Source organism: Sander lucioperca, chromosome 4 (assembly GCF_008315115.2).
Source record: "Sander lucioperca isolate FBNREF2018 chromosome 4, SLUC_FBN_1.2, whole genome shotgun sequence".
In the NCBI taxonomy this organism is placed as follows: Eukaryota; Metazoa; Chordata; class Actinopteri; order Perciformes; family Percidae; genus Sander; species Sander lucioperca.
Window position 1 is genome coordinate 33314070 of NC_050176.1, and position 17376 is coordinate 33331445.

The window sequence follows — 17376 nt, forward strand, 5'->3', positions numbered from 1 at the left end:
CGGTTCTACTGCTTCCTGTAGGGGCACCATTGCATGGTGAGATGGATGACTTCTCCGTAGTCAGTTCTGAAAAGCATCTGTGGTGGGTGAGTGTGTGGGCGTAATATGTGTTTATGTGTGAGTGTGTGGATTATTTGTTAAATTAGGCCATGTTCAAATGTATTTTTCTACATAAGCATTGTACACCAATGATGCAACAGAAAGTGTAGTTTATATATTTTAAGGCTTTTTGATTGATTACAATTCAATAAGATTAAAAAAGATGGGTAGTAGGTACCTTGTTAATACTGTGTAAGTCTACTCTGTGTGTGTCTAACCCAATCCTTATCCATGCAGTGAGCAGCAGCAGTCTAATTCAATCAGTCCAATGAAAATTATTCCAAATCAAATTTAGTGGCCAGTGAGAGGTTGCCTTAGACATTATCTGATTAGCTCCTCTCTTGCTGGAGTCCATCCACTAGGAAATGGATTGAGATGCCATACACAGAGATAAGGAAATGGACTCTGATATGCACTTCTGTGTTGCCAGTGGTGTTGCATTCAAAACAATGACACCTGGTTACTTAGCAAACATATGGATTAAACAAGATTCAAGTACAATTTAGGTTCCCAGTTATTTCAGTCAATAACTATTTTTTGAAGAAAAAACTCAGACTCGCACATCCAAAAATTTCTTCTGTGCAGGTGCGTTGGACGATAACATCAACTTAGAAACAAAGGAAAAATCCCGCACTCTGCTCTTGCTATAGCATCCCCTTTTATTTAGAAAAACTAACATTTCGGTCCCTCAGGACATTCATCAAGAGTATATTAAGTATACATCAAGGATACTCTTGATGAAGGTCCAGTTTTTCTAAATAAAAGGTGATGCTATAGCAGGAGCAGAGTACTGGATTTCACCTTTGTTTCTAAGTCAATAACTATTTGAAATCATCTAATTAATAGGAAAGACAAATTGAATTGAAATTAGTGAATGCTGTCATGAATTCAGGTACTGCTGCAACAACATGCTTATTCTTAGTACTTGCATTAACCATGTTTGGTGTCCTGTTCTACGAGCTGAGCTTTTGAGCATGCCTAGGCATGTTAAGTTCACACCAAACACACCTCCGTTTTCAGCCAGTCCCTTGAAACTGGTACACACCTCCACTCTCTGTTGTCCCATTCAGATGATACTGCTTCACTTTCAGTTGAAAGGGAATGTGCGTGGTGTGAACACATACCTCAGCGATTGTGTGCTGCTGCATGTGTGTTCATGCGATTCCCGCACAGTGATTCACATTTAGTGAAGAATGTGTGAAATCCCTCATACACATTCATTTTAAGCCTACAATACAGGCAGCAAAGGTAACAATGCAAAATATTTTTCCAACTCAGCTATTACGCAAACAGCCCTAAAAACAATGTCAGCATTTTTAAACATGTTCCCGTCTCTTCAGCTGTGGGTTGGCTTCTGTGGGTGTGTGCTTGCATGCCTGGAGATTTTTTTCTAACAGCTTGCACTCATTTGCACTTAAGTCACCTGCACGTACCATTTATTGCACACACAGCTTCTCTCAAAAGGGTTAATTTTCTAATCTTTTCAGGGTCTGAACCATTATGTTATTCAACCAATTCTGTAATGCCCAATGAACACATTTATACATGCATTATAAGTTTTACGGCCATCTAATGCATGTACTGTTGCCTACTGAGAGGCCAAAAGGCAGGTTTTGAATGCACTGTTAACCCCATATCCATAAGGCATTCACTGCTTTTAAGGATCTATCTACTTAAAAAATTAAATGAGCTCTTTGACCAACCACAATTCCCAATCCAAAAAGTCTTCACCACGGCATCCCTCTGTTTTTATATCAGAAAACTCAAAACCACACAAAAATGCAGCCTTCCATCATAATGTTCACAAACAAACTTGATTTTTTTTTTGGTGAGGACATTGCTAAAAGAAAAAAAATAATTAATACTCAGGCACTTTAATTGTATGTTTTGAGCCATTTCCCTAATATTTTCTCAGCTAATAGTAAGACAAAGTAACAGACCGCAGTGTCACAGCAGCAGTTTCCTCTTTGAGCCACTCTAATGTGAATTACAGTTAGGGCTGAACGATTTTTGAAAATAATCTAATTGCGATTTATTTCAAAAATATTGCGATTGCGATTCAATACACGATTATTTTTTAAGCTCTTTGTCTTCTGTATTATTCAACAAAGACAAGCAATAAATCATTGTATAGTATGAACAACACAAGATTAGATAGATTAAACAAACTGTTCTTTCCTGGAGGCCAGGCCTGTATGTGATGATGAAATTAGGTGATGCATGAATTTATATGAATGACATCTTTTATTTAACTACTTCAGTCACAGTAGTATATTGAGCACTGACCAAGCCTGGTGTAAACATTCATATGAAAGTCAGAAACAAATCACAAACTAAAGTGCAGATTGTAGAAATATAAAAACAAAGTTGGCTTTACCACACTTAGTAGTATTTACATTTAATTATCATTTACTGTAATAAACATATGTAAACATGCAGATTGCACTTTTTAAACAGTGTCTTTGAACTTTACTAGACAGTTAAATAAGTAAAAATATAGTATATACAGTATATACAACGGTGTATTTTTTTTACAGCGCACACAAAGGAGCTGCCTCCAGCCCCTCCCTCCCCTCATGAATTTGCGTGCCGCGTGCATGACAGCGTCACAACGTTGCACTTTCTCAGAGAGGCTATCGTTACGTTAGTAGTAGCATGCTGCTGCTGGTGTTGCCGTGGGATTAACTGTACTAATAAAACTGTTGAAACAACGCAGCCACACTGCTGTGAAAGCTCCCAGAACGTCATTTATCAGAGTCTAGTTGTTACCCCTCCCCGTGGCAGTCTCCTCCACTCCATATCTTTATAACGGAGCTAGCTAACTGGAGCTAACCGCTAATCAGAGCTAATCGTTGCTAACTGAGCCTTCAGTTCTGCGTGCCTGTATCCATTAACTGCATGTATTATTATTATTAAAATGGCTGTACAAGTTTTAAACTACAACTCAGAGTTGTTCGAATGACAGAAATCTGCTTAAGGTACGGCGTAGCGTTAGCGTGCTAAGTTGATGCTTTCTCTGCGTGTGGAGACTGATTTGCTCTTGCGAGTCACGTGACCAAATCGCAGCCTTTGCGGTTAGGAAATCGCGTCTTAACATATCACGATATTATCAAAAATGCAATTAATCGTTCAGCCCTAATTACAGTACATTGCTCCATCCACAGCAAGATGAATGCTTCTGACATATATAATATACTGAATCTGCCAAACTGAAAAAGCTGAAAAAGGTAAACATGCTGTGAGTGCTTGGTATCGTCATCACTGTGTATTCTGCTGAAGCACCACTTTAATCACATTAGTCTATCTGCAGAAATGGTAGCAAATGAGCAACCCACCATTACACAAAACTAAAAAGTTTTTAAAATTTGTACACATCACTCAAACAAAGCTGGTTCCCATGAAAAAGACACACCACTAAGAAAACACCCAATGGTGTTGAAATGCACGAACTACAGTAGACAGAGAGCTATGTGAACCTAAAGCTTCAATATTCAACTTAAGGGTTCAATGATGTAAAGAAAGACTACATAATCTTAAAAAAAGGATTAATCAGAGTAAGCAGTTACCTGATAAAATGTGATCTACTGAACAGAGTAGTTTATTACACCTCCTTGACAGAAATGGTTTGGTTTTGCTCCCAAAATATTCCAGTTCTGTACATGAGGTATTCTAATTCCGACTGACCTTTAAATCTGATTATTATGGGAAGAAAAGACTCTGTATAAACCCTGCTAATGATAAGAAGTGCAAATATATACAGCAATACAATACAAATCAGAATCAAATACGGCGTCTTCATGACAGGAATAAAAATGTAGGCAGCGCGCACGAAAGATCACCAAAGCACAAATTATCATCGGGCAACATTTGCTCTATTACTTAAGTGTCTTTCTCGCTTTCTTGTAATTCATAGTTATTGCTCCTCCAGTGTGGTGAAAATGCACTTACATTGGTTTGTGGTGGCATGGGTAATCCAGGTCACCAATCAATATCTGTTACCCTACAGACTAGGAAACAACATTAAGCTTAGCACATGGAGAAATGGAGGTTGTGCATCCATTATGTGCATTGTGCTTAAACCATCAGGTCCAGTCTTTGTTAATTTTGTAAACCTGTCAATAAATGTACATAAAAAAAATTTCTTCAGCTTTTTAAAAACTTTTTCTTGCTCACTTCAAAGAAAGATAAAAGGATATCCCTGTCACATTGATGCATGGAAATGACAAAATAACTAATCTTAATGATTTCCTGGTCAAATGACATCAGCTGCTCATAAAGATACAATTATCTGACTGTCTTCATGTTTAACTGCTGCTCTAATAAAGAAACGTACTGACAGAAACTCAGTGTTACTTATTACTGTGGCTCCTTTATATAACTAATGGGAATCTTTGCTGATGATGATTCCCAGACTCAAATGTGTGTCTTAATTACCCTTGTTCATACAGTGCCCTATTCAATCTGCATACTCTGCGGACAGTTTGTGAGTGCAGATGGCAGCCCACTCTCAGCCATGAGAACCAAAGCTGTACTAGAGATAAAGACTAGCTCATCTGACTGCAGGATATGTTACTCCCCAAAAAACAAGTTTATCACATTCCCACAGTATCTCCCTGTCGTCTTGGTCTTTCAGTTTTAATACTGCTTTTTCCAGATAAGCAGGAGGTCAAAATGTTGCGTGCTTTGCTCCTCCACAACCTCAACACATTTATCCATTGCATTCTCTCTCTCTCTCTCTCTCTCTCTCTCTCTCTCTCTCTCTCTCTCTCTCTCTCTCTCTCTCTCTCTGCTTCTTCTGCTCTCCCCAATCTAAAGCTCTTGCTCTTGAATCACATGCACATGTCAAAGCAGCATCGTTAGAATTCAACACATTCTTTTGGCATGGCAGACTTGGTTCACATGATCACGCTGTTCCTTGACCACTGACGAGAGGGGCTTAAACAATTCTCCTTTCAGCCACTCTTGGCCTGTACACAGTCAAACACTGCAGTCCAGCCAAGGAGTACAGGTCAGAAAAAAAACTATCCCAGCAAAACAGAGACTGTGGCATATATATACACCAAATCACATGCAAAAAATAAGAACTAGCCAAGAAACACAAGGTCTGGTTTGGGATGTCTCTGAGACTTGAAATATTCAATACAAAAGCAGACTTTTCTAATTACAGTGCCACTACTGAGCAGCTAGTGCAATCTGTACTATTTAGGAAGTTATCATCAAATGTAACACAGATGTTGAGGATGCTATAATTCATGAAGCACAATTGTCCCTTAAATCTCAGCAAAATTACAAATGTGTCTGTTTCAATGAACACCTGTAACTAAACCTGCTGATCACAAAAGGCACACAATCTTGGGCAGAACGGCCTACACCACAGAAAAAAAATATTATTTACAGACCGCAATTTTCTACAATTATGAATTTTGTCATTTATATTTTCGCTTGTATTTACCAATATGACCTAAGCAAAAAAACAAGTGAATTTGGTATATTATAATATTAATTATATTTAACAATATTTAATTGTAAGTTTAATAATACAAATTACCAACCTTGAACTCTGCTTGGATTTCAAACAGTTAGTAGTTGGTTATCCAAATGACTTGGGCATGAGCTGAGACAAAAATGGTCAAAGTATTCCAGAGGTTTCTAAGACACACCAGCAATAAGCATAAAAAGAAGAGCAGAGTGCCAGGGAAAGTTCAGACAAATGCCAAGAAAGTAGGTGGACATGGGGAGGAGGTCCTCCACATTCTTAGCTTCCAATCAGGCTGGATACGAACACTCTCTGAGAGCAGGGGTCTGCTGCATCTCTGTCTCGCTCATTGCATGTGTGTGTGTGTTTGTGTGTACATGTGTGCAAGTTTAACCACGTCCTCTGGCTTAAGGCCAGGCCAAAGATATCGGGCAGCACCATAGTAACCCTAATGCAATCAGGGACGGTGGCCACAACAGGACCGGTAGTAAATAGCAAAAAGCAATCCATCTTCATCTGTCCATTTTGGTTTCTACTGAGGATTCCTACTCTAAAGCACACAAAGAAACTGTTTTTTAAAAAAACGAAATTAGATGTTTCACAAACAAAAAGAAATTAAAGGCAATTAGTTACAGACAGCATATATTTTATTGAGGGCCTGTCTGAGTCACAGTAACTTGGGAAATTACACAAGCCAGTAGCAATATTTCGCATCTGGTCTCCAGGCTGACACCCCAACACCTGCCCCCCTTTCTAACTAAGCCTGTGCTCAGGCCGGGACAAACGTGCACACATATTGGTGCGCACGCAGCACAGAGCAAGGGAAGAGGGGCAAAAACTACCATGACAGCAGTGGGCTATATTAAGGGGCTGCAGACACAGCGGCTGGGGTCAGATCACACAGCACCACATAACTAGAGTGCCAGCTGCATGTGTGCTTGTGGGAAATGACAGGTGAACCTTTGGAGTTAAATGTGAACAGATACAGTCGCACATATTTCTACCTTCAAAAGCTTCCCTCAAACCTTATCACGCGAATCATCCAACATTTTGAAGCACTAAACTTCTCTAAGGAATACAAGGGGAATCCAACAACAGTTCCCTGGGAAAGTCGCTTTTAAATTATCTGTACAACCTTTATGGGAATAATTTGGTGTCTGCATCTTGCATCTGCTATATCATTCTTGGGCGCACAACTAGTAGTTTTGACACAGTTGAAGTTTTTGTTGTTGACATCTCACATTTGTAAAAAATAAATAAATAAATTCCCATCTAAAAAGTAGACTACCCTAGCCTAGAAATCTAGACGCACCCTAGCGGCAGCAAATTTAATTTGCAGCCAGGGTCAGTCTAGCAACTCTCCGTTGGCTTGCGAGCTGGAAAAACCAAACTCTAGTCAAGCCAATCACATCGTGTATAGAGTCGGTGGGCGGGCTTATGGCTGCTGCTGCTGAGAACAGCGGTCTTCTGGAAGTAGTACTTGGAGTTAAGCTTTTCTTTGAGAAAAGAACAAAGAACAGCACTGAAGTCATTCTTAAAAAAGGAAGATGTGTTCGGAGTTTTGCCGACCGGATACGGAAAAAGTTTAATCTATCAACTAGCTTCACTACCTTCTTCGTTGCTGGTTGTAGCGCTATCCTATTGCTTGCAGAGGGAATTTGAAAGACAACCGTTTATCCCGCCCCTCGGATTGAGCCCTGTCAATGGTGAGTTCCCAGACCCAACATCTTGATGTGGGTCTGGCTTGTCAGGCTAAGACTACCCCACAAAGAGGAAGTTTTTTTTTAAAGACCTAGGTCACAAGGCATCTGGAAGCTTCTGTTTCGATTCCAGATATAAATATATTCTAGTGTTCTTACACACGAGACAGTTGAAGATGTCAACTCTGGGAAACTGTGATTGACAATTTTCTTACTATTTTCTAACATAGATCAAACAATTAATAGAGAATAAAATTATCAGATCAGTGAAAATAATAATTAGTTGCATCCTAGGTCTCCTATGTTATACTCCCATATCCAGCTTACTTAGTAATAGTAACCTCTATTTATTTATTTCTGTTACTTTCTACACTTATCTGTATTTATTCCTGTTGTTTCTGTTGTACTGCTGCAACAACTGAATATCCCCACCAGGGTTTAATAAAGGTGGATCTTATCTTAACTCTGCTTCATGAGACAAACTACATTAACAGTAATTGCTTATTTTTCATCTCTAAGTCAAACTTCTTCTGGGGCGGCCTCTAGCTCACCCAGTAAGAGCGTTCGCCCCCATGTTGGCTGAGTCCTGCAGCGGCGCAGAGTTCAAATCCGACCTGCTGCCCTTTGCTGCGTGTCATCCCCCGTCTCTCTCCCCCTTTCATGTCTATCCACTTTCAAATAAAGGGAAAAGCCCCCAAAAAATAATCTCTAAAAAAAAAACAACAACTTCTTCTACGAGTCCTCTTATAGGCAAAAAGTTGCAATTTAACATTAGCATGCAATGTATCTGATGTCTCTTTAAAACTAGTTGAGGGAGAGACAATTAGAGCTAATTCCATCAAGCAAGGTGTGTTAAATCATTTGTGACCATGTACGTATCCCTGGAGACTCTGCTAAAGAGGTGACAGTGGTCTCCTTTTGCAGTGAGTTTAGAGGGCCTCCTGTTGGTGAGGAGCAGGCTTTCAGAGTGAGCCAACTGGTCACCCAGCTCAGTTCTCATGAGTTCTTGCTGAAGCCCATCAAGCACCACACATCCACTCAGCTCCTGCTTAACAGGTGTGTGCAGACCTCTATAGTGACAATAAAGCCTAATGTTAAAATGTTACTTTTAAAGAGAGTAGGCGTCACGAATAGGCTTTTTAAAGTATACTTTAATTCTTCAGTGAGTCGTGATCACAAGTGAGTCATCTTTTGTGTCTCAGGGTATGTTAACACCTAGAGAAACACATCATGGTACATAGCCGTGATGCCAGCAACATCAGGTTCACCATCACTCTCCTTTTCATCCTCCTTTTTTAAGAGAACAAATAGCTGTTGACGCAAAAAGGACAGAGAAAGATAAAGATGAGGTAAAGAAGAAATAAAGATTTTGCAAGAGAAAAGTGAAGGATACAAGCAAAAAAAACAATATGAAGGCAGAAAGGATAAATAAAATAGAACAAAAAGAGGGGAGATTGTAGGACCCCTCCTCCTCTCCCTTCACCCGCCATCTGGTAGCCATCAGCGCCTCACACAGGAAGGGGCGGCCATGCCTTGCTGGGGCGCCAGGGAGCGGCTCCTCTTCCCTCCCGTTGCTGCAGAAACAACAATCGGCCAGTGCATTGCATTACAGTGTAGTGCAGTGCAGTCCAGCCCATCCTAGCCTAAGCTAAACGACCAGCAGCAGCTCAGGACCAGGCGCTCACACCCCAGCAAGACTAGCAAAGAGGAGCACAGAGCAACCTCACATTCCTGCTGTCTGTGCCTGCCAAGAAGCACTGGGAACGGAAAGAAAGAGGGAAGAGAACAGAGAGCTGCTCTCACTGGAGGCTGCCTAATGGTGTTGCTTAAAGACACACAGTCTTTCTCATCCCGTTTGCTTTCTCTTCACTCTCCTCAACAATGATGACAAAGTTATCAATTTTCATTGTGCTATAGCCCGGCCTGCATGTCACTGCATACATATCTATAGTCCTCCAACATTAGTCTTGAAGAAATCTCCCCTGCTTTGCAAGAATTCAGGGAATGCACATTATCATAAATTAGGCCCAACTTTTGTTTTGTCTTTTTTTTTTCCTCAAAACGACACAGGAACAGAGATCCCTACAGCCTTTTTGTCTGGTTAGTGTAGACCATCTTTGGCCATCTGTGTTCTAGCCTGTTTTATGTTCAGAACAGACTACAAATCTACTCTGGAAATAGAAAGCAGCCTTATGACACATTCTATTTTCACTGTCTAGTGTCATTAGCTCAACAGTTGAAACATGAGAAACAATGTAAAGCAAGTATGTGAAACTTTTGATTTAAAAAAATAAAATGTATACATACACTGTATATATAGTATATAGTATGTTATAATATGTCACATCAATGTATATCACAATCGTCCTGATCAGTCACAAAGGGAAAAAACACATGATGTGTACAATTAGCCTTGCCAAATAGTTCAGAGGTATCTGTCATCTGCATTTAATAATAGCTGCACTTGAAACTGTTCGACTTGGCACAGTGACAAACCGCACAAAAGGATCATTTTACAACTCAGCAGAATCATATTCCAAAAGAAAACACAATTCAGAATCTGTTCCCAAGTTTCAAACAGGAAAGTCTGTATGAGAACCAGTTCTAGTCGCACCACAAGCTGCTGGTGGACTTGGCACACAGGACAGTAAACAGCTGCACCAGGCGAAAAAAAGACACATCTGTTTACAAAATGCTCCATGTCAGCCTTGACCTACCAATTCAATCCAACAATCTCAGTGCTCCACTAAGGCAACAAACACAGTTAAAGGAAGAATACAAAAATGTAATTCAAACATGTGTGAGGGAAGTGTGCATAATCTGCACATAGCGCCACTCACGAAGCAAACGGTGTGTACTGAAACATTTTTCTTCTTCCTGAAAATTTGAGTGACTTTATTATGATGTACTAGCAGTATGCATGCAAATATATTTCAACAATGGCATAATCAGCTTGTTGAACATTTATACCCCGTGGCTAATTTCTCATTGCCACACCCCCCCCCCCCTCCTCCCTTATTTGCTGCATCATTAACTTTCAGCTGAAAGTAAATTCACAAACAGCAAACTCTCTAACAAAGCTGTTGATAGAGAAGCTTACAAGATGGCAGCTAAACAATCATCTTTAACTTCATTTTGAAACTGTAAATGGGTGTCTGCTGGTATAAACAATGGTTTACTGCTGTTTGAAAAGCAGAGCCATTGCTCAAGAATCTGCATGGAAAGTGCGTATCTAGTTTACATGATGAACAAGAGATGATCTAATGTGAAAGGAACAGTATACGTGACAAAAGCTGATTAGTTTGATATAATTGTTGTGCCTACCAAACTATCTGTATTGTTCTGATGCAGACAACCAGATCAGAATCACAATCAGAATCAACATATAAAGAATAAAAACAGAAAGGACAGTAAGAAATATGAAAAATAAATACTGTTAAGTATAAAGTATACAGTAGGGCTGCAGCTAACGATTATTTTTGTAATCGAATATTCTAGCGATTATTTCATCGATTAATCGAGTAATCGGATAAAAAAATGATTTTGCCTTAACCTCTCAAGGATCACTGTACCGTGGACGGCACACTGTGTGGCTGTGGTGTCGCTGTAACCTCCATTCACGAACGTTTTTATAAAGCAATAAATCTTCAAAATATACAGCCATGCGACACAACAATTGAAAGCTTATGATTCAATTAAGCCCACATACAAAGCATAAGATGATTTATAGCAGTTACACAACTGTTATAAAACGTAGCTTCTTACCGATTTTTCCTGCTAAAAGCTAAGGAGTTAGCCATCACGGGGGTGTCTTTGGTGTCTTTTTAGCCTTCAGAGGAGTTTTTCTATCCAGCCTGGAAGTTGTGCCTTTTTTCGGAGTTGTTGAGCAATAATCCAAACTCTTACATCCTAGATTTATCCACTTGATGTCCATAATTTATCACGTTTTCGGTCATTACTGCCGCTAGCTCCGTGCTACAGTCTAGCATAATTCTCCCATGATGCTTTGCGAGATTGTGTTGACGTCTTTCAACCAATGGGAAGGCAGGTCCGTCATACAAAGACTATGTAGTTGAAAAGACAGATCACTCCAGCGAATCTGAGCGAGAACAAAGGCTATATAGTAGGAAAGATAGGTCACTCCATCTATCTAGTCATATCAACTCACGACATTAGGATACAACCGCTAAAAATACTGCACGTTCTAGCTAGCGCTAGTACGTTAAGCTAACATCAATACGTTACCTTGTGTCGGCTGGGCTTGGTGAGCTGACATTAACAACAGGATGTTTTCGGCTCAGGTGTTGGATCATAGTTGATGTGCTGTTGTGGTACGCAAGTTCTACTTTGCAGTACACACATTGTACCTTGTCACCTTCTTTTTTTTAGTTTGAAATGATCCCAAACCTTTGACATTTTTTGGTATCTTGGCTCTCCGCCATCGCCCCACTGAATGTTGCGTGCGTCGTTAATAACGGTCCGTGTGAAACAATGACTCTGAGCGGAGCGGGCCGCATAACGCGACTGATTGGAATTAAACGAAGCTTCGAGGCAGAGAATTTGCCTCGAAGCTTTTTTGTAATCAAATTATTCGAGTAATCGTTTCAGCCCTAGTATACAGTATAATTATAGGGTGGTGGTGGCGCAGTGGATATGACACATGCCTTTGGGTTCAATTCCCACTGCGATACATCAACCAATGTGTACCTGAGCAAGACAGTTAACCCCTAGTTGCTCCAGAGGCGTGCGACCTCTGACATATATAGCAATTGTAAGTCGCTTTGGATAAAAGAGTCAGCTAAATGACATGTAATGTAATGTATAACAGTACAATAGAATTTATAAATTTACAAGAAATATACAAATCAGATCCTGCCAGATGCTATTTATAAATGCTGCAACAGAGTCAGCAGGGAGATGAAGAAACCAGGGGACAGATGCATAAAACTCAGATATTCTATCTATGAAAGCCAGCAACTTTGTGTGTGTGTGTGTGTGTGTGTGTGTGTGTGTGTGTGTGTGTGTGTGTGTGTGTGTGTGTGTGTGTGTGTGTGTGTGTGTGTGTGTGTGGTCGTGGTCTTTTAAATACCTTGAAAACCGTTTATCCAATCTACTTGGCGGGTGTATTGCTGGGTACCCAATGAACTTGCCATTTGGAATTTAGAGCAGTTTGTACAGCATTGAATATTACTAAACTGTGAGTAAAACTAAGTGACCCCACAATAAGGGTTGTATATGAGCCAGCAGGCTGAGCTGGGCACTGTGCTTCCCCCGCCCAGGCCAAATTGCCTTCTACTGCCGGGGTGTGCAATGGCTTCATCAAACAATATTTTATTATAAGACTATATCTTTTACTTTATATTTAATCTACTCTCTCCGCTTATCATTTCACACCTGGTCTGAAGTATGCGTGAGGTACACAGATTCTCACCACACATGCTTCTTTTATAAATACCAGTTTGTGTGTGAAATGGCATATGCATGGTATTTGTGCATATGCGTTGTTTATACAAAGATTTCTGGGACTACAAAATAATGCTGGAAGGACCACAGAGAAACAATGAGATATCCAAAATAGATACATTTGGTCTATCTATCTTTACTGGATAGCCCCCCTGAGTGATTGGTGTGTATATGTGTGTAATTCATGTTTTCAAGACTCTCAAAACTGCTGTCACATAAAGATGGACACACATACTGTATAATCAAGAATACTGTAAAATAGAGATACGTCTGATGTTCATTACACAGTTCAAACATAATCTCACGTATGTGAGGCTGCAAAACACTGGTGACATATTTACCATGTGTCACAAAAATGCTATGCACTGCCAACTTTCAGAGGGCTTTGCTCTTACTGGCCGTTTTGTTTTTGTGGCTGTGTTTTCCTTTGTGATGCAACATGATTTCAGGCTTACTATGGTCTATAAATATCTAGAAGAAAACCAAGACATAATCATGTTCACCTCTATTGTGTTTTGAAACAAAGGCCTAAACACCAGTTCGGTTCGTAAAATATTTCAACAACTGAAGAGAAAAAAAACATTCTCAGTGCGTTCAATCAAAACTCTGCCGATAAAATGATTACTTTGAGAATCAAAGAGCTGTAAGATGAAATCTACTGATCAGATTGTCCCCATGTTTGTGAGTCCTTACAGCGTAACTTTGAAACCATGCTGGTTACCAATTTGACTACGATGCAACTGATACACCTATGTATAACACAATGACGGTAGCCTGTGTCTGGGACAAAAGTGGGCCGGTAAGGATAACTATTGTAGTAGCACAGATATGAATATTTAATGGCTATTTGTTGTAATGGACATTAAATAATTAATGGCACATGCAATCCATTTTCAAGCTGTGGCAGATCACACAACAGTAGTCTGCTCGCTCCACATGGAGAGCCGAGTCGCTGTGGCGGCCGGGACACGGTCCAGTAATTTTTCTTTGTTAGCCTAAGAGGCTAATGCTGCACAGTACCCCTCTGTTGCATCCTGTTCAGTTTGCTTGTTTGTTTGTTTCTTCAAGCATGTGGGTGGGGGTTTAACAGAAAGTGAGTGTTTGTTCTCTGTTCCACTTGCTAAGCAGATTTAATGAATCCTATACTTAATCGGAGAGCTATGGCTTTGTTTTTGTTTAACCGCCCTGTGACATTTGTTGCATACATATTTCTCTTTACTCTGCAAATGACAATTGTTCCCAGTGAGCCACAGACAGAAGTATTGGCTTATGGCCACAGTGGTGTATATGGTAAATGTATTTTCCCTCAGCTGAGAAGACTCAGCATGGAGTATGTCCTCAGTGTCCCTTTACAGCCATCAGAGGAGGACCTTCAGGGTTCAACATTTTCCTTCTTCCGCTCTACCCAGCAGCCTTGTGCTCCAGCACTGAGGCCCTATTAAGGGCTGGACAACAAAATCCTTATCTGTTTGTAGTGGGTACATGCCAATGGACTATACAGGGACTATAATGGTCCATATAGCTATGTGCAGTGGGTTTAAAGAACTGAGGAATTATATATAACCAATATCACTGTAATTTTACATATTTACCACAGTGATGAAAAAATTAAAAATATATATATTTTTTTTAAAGCCAGGACTTCCTGAAAACCATGCACTGATCAACGGAAACATTATGTTTTACATATACCAAACTATTCAAACATAAGCATTAGTCCTCATTGTGTTGCACACTTCTTTGCAATAAACTAAGATGGAGAATAAATGCAAAAGCAAATAGAAGCATTTCACTTGATGAATTGGTATTTCAGTATTTAGGCGATAGACTGGGGAACACTTGTAAACATACCGTACCAACATTGACAAAATCGGGTTGGTGGGCCAACCTTAAGAGAGAAGACACACCAGCCCGATAATCGGGCGTCGGGCCATCTGGCGAGGTCCGTGACTCGAGTCTGTTCTATGTCCCCCGTGCCGTCGGCCGTCCGAGGAGCCGTCGGCATTCATTTGGGCCGACCCGACATGTTCAGTCGGGGACAGGGCAGTCGGGACTCACCCGGAAATGGGGAGCGGATGAGCCGCTCAAAATCTGACGAAAATCTTTTAAACTGACCTTTGTCAATCTGAAATGAAGACAGATTCAGTAACTGCATGGCCTATTTCTCGCTTAAAATGTTTTCAGAAACACGTTTCGGTGAACTATTTTAGTACAATATGAGATCGTATTCTGAACAAGCCGCCATGACAGTCAGGCTGTGAATTTCCGGAGAAAAAAGAACCATGTGACGCGTTCGTCCAATCAGCTGCCGGTTTTCATTTTCTGGGAAATAATCAGACTGTTAATGGAAACAATACAGAGCAGCACCGCCTGCTGCTATGGAGACGTATTACGTTTTGCGCATGCGCAGAGCGTACGCTCAAGTCGGCGTCGCCTCAGTGTGTTCTGAGGCATTTTTTGGACCTCGGGACCCGACTGATCAGTCCGACTGGCTTTTCTGCCGCCGGTCGGCCCGTCTGGTTGGTGTGTCAGGACCTTAAGGCATACTATGTAACTTCTCCCTCTTCAGTCCCCCTACAGGTTGTCTCATTGGAACTACAGCTCGCGCGGCTATAGTTCCAATGAGACAACCTGTAGGGGGACCGAAGAGGGAAAAGTTACATAGTATGCCTTTAATATCAGTATCGGTAAGTCTGTGGTTCATATTCCTTTAATTATTGCTGCGTACTGCTGCCACCAAGATATGAGATAATGATGTGTATTTTTTGTCCTTTGTAGACATGCCATCAATCAAATTAACTGTTAATCCTGTTTCAGTTTTCTTCCGAATTACACATCAGTTCTTTTTTATATGATATCATGAGGCAATGTATTGTGACATGCACACTTTCTCCTAACAGAGTGGTGCTGAAAACACCCTTGCAACTTCATCCCTGCTTCTCCTTAGGTCCCTCTGATAACCCACTGCAGATGTCGTGAAGATACCAGTCAGAAATTCACAGATTGAAAGGTAAGAGAAATGAAAGTGGAAATGGAGAACCAGATGGAAAATGCAGTGTCAATGAAATGGAAAACCACAAAGGATTCAGTTTTGACAAACTCTGGCTGGGAAAAGTCCTAAAAAAGGCAATTGTGGTTTTCACAGAGAATTCTTACTGTAACAATGAATTAATCTGTGGCCGGGTTGGGTCAGTGGGTAGAGCAGGCGCACATATACTGAGAGGTTTATGCCTCGACGCAGAGGTCCAGGGTTCGAATCCGACCTGTGACAATTTCCTGCATGTCTTCCCCTTTCTCACCTAGCTGTCCTATCGAATAAAGGCGGAAACATGCTCAAAAATAATCTTTAAAAAAAAGAAACAAAGGCTGCATTCTGTTTATTGAATGTTAATTGAGTTGTTTAAGAGACGGAAGAAAAACGACCGTGGTCGATCTGTCACTCGGAATGGATAGAAAGAGAAACAAAAAAAATGTGAAACGCTGATCCTCTTCAATAAAAAGCTCACCTCATTGGTCAACATCAGGTTAGAGTAAGCAAGCAGGTCTGCTGAACTGCTTTCACCTTTGAGCTCCACCAATCAGCAGCAGAGCCTCAGGGGCAAACTTTGCCCTGAGTGGTTAAAGCAGGGGCCCCTGGCTTCTAGTCTGCTGCTGCTCAGCCTGGAGATGGGGCTTATAAAAGAGAGCTGAAGGCGGTGGCGTGTTCATATACTATTGTAATGTGTTTTCTTCTATTCCTATTGTTTCTTTCATTCAATTCAGTCACTAAACCTACCACCAAATGTTTACCCTAACAACACAGAGTGCTCTACGTGTCGCCAAACAGAACTACCTTTTCCTCCCTGAGAGAGACAGAGCTGAAGCTGAAGGAATTCCAGGTGAATCCAGTTAACTAACTCATAGGATAGGAAACTGTAGTGGTCTTAATCTCAAGAGACATTACCGAGAATCTGATTCAGTCTACGTACCTGTGACATGAAGATAGCATCATCTGACAGAACCACAAGATTTTACTACGGCTGATATTCAGAGCGGTAATCACAAGCCATCCTAGCTTTGCCAACAGGCCCCATCATATGATTTCCACCAACCGCAAACACACAACACAACTTACATTCAAAGACCAAAACAATTCCTATATTCAGCCCTAAAATGATCCCACTAATCCTTACCAGCCTGAAGCCACAATGCTTCATTAGCACTGGCATGATTCCTATTTTTTTTTTTAAAAAGAATCAACTTCTCTATTTATTTTGGGGCATCAACTCAAACAGCTGGTGGTGAATTTCTACATAGACTGTAAACAGTTGAACAATTTGTCATCTGCCAAAAAAAGGATAGTCAGCACTTTCGTGGATTACATAGCTTCATGTGACCAAGCACTATGATCTTTCACAGGGAACCTGGCCCCAACCACTCACTGTTCTGTTAATACATACTTTTAGATTCAATTTAATTTCGGGCAGCTCATGGGATTGCCAAAAGAGGAATTTTTGAAATGTGAATATACATGTTTGTGACTTTACTTCTGCTTTACAAGGTGCTAAAGGTAACATATAATGTATATGTTCACCATATGTAGACAAACGAACTGGGCCACTGCAGAACTCTTTGTTAATATGTGCATCACCACCTGTT

General features: G+C 40.5%; 1 protein-coding gene across 10 annotated transcripts in view; it reads right to left on the reverse strand.

Moving 5' to 3' along the window:
• gab1 (GRB2-associated binding protein 1) overlaps window positions 1-17376 on the reverse strand; it is a 56226-nt gene that overhangs the window by 36351 nt on the left and 2499 nt on the right. The window contains exon 1 of one of the 10 annotated variants that reach the window (XM_031276857.2): window positions 5652-5897. The exons of the other annotated variants lie outside the window; for them this stretch is intronic. The gene's annotated coding sequence lies outside the window, so the exon portion shown is untranslated. Of the gene's footprint in view, window positions 1-5651; window positions 5898-17376 lie in introns of those variants that run through there. 10 annotated transcript variants of the gene reach the window in all.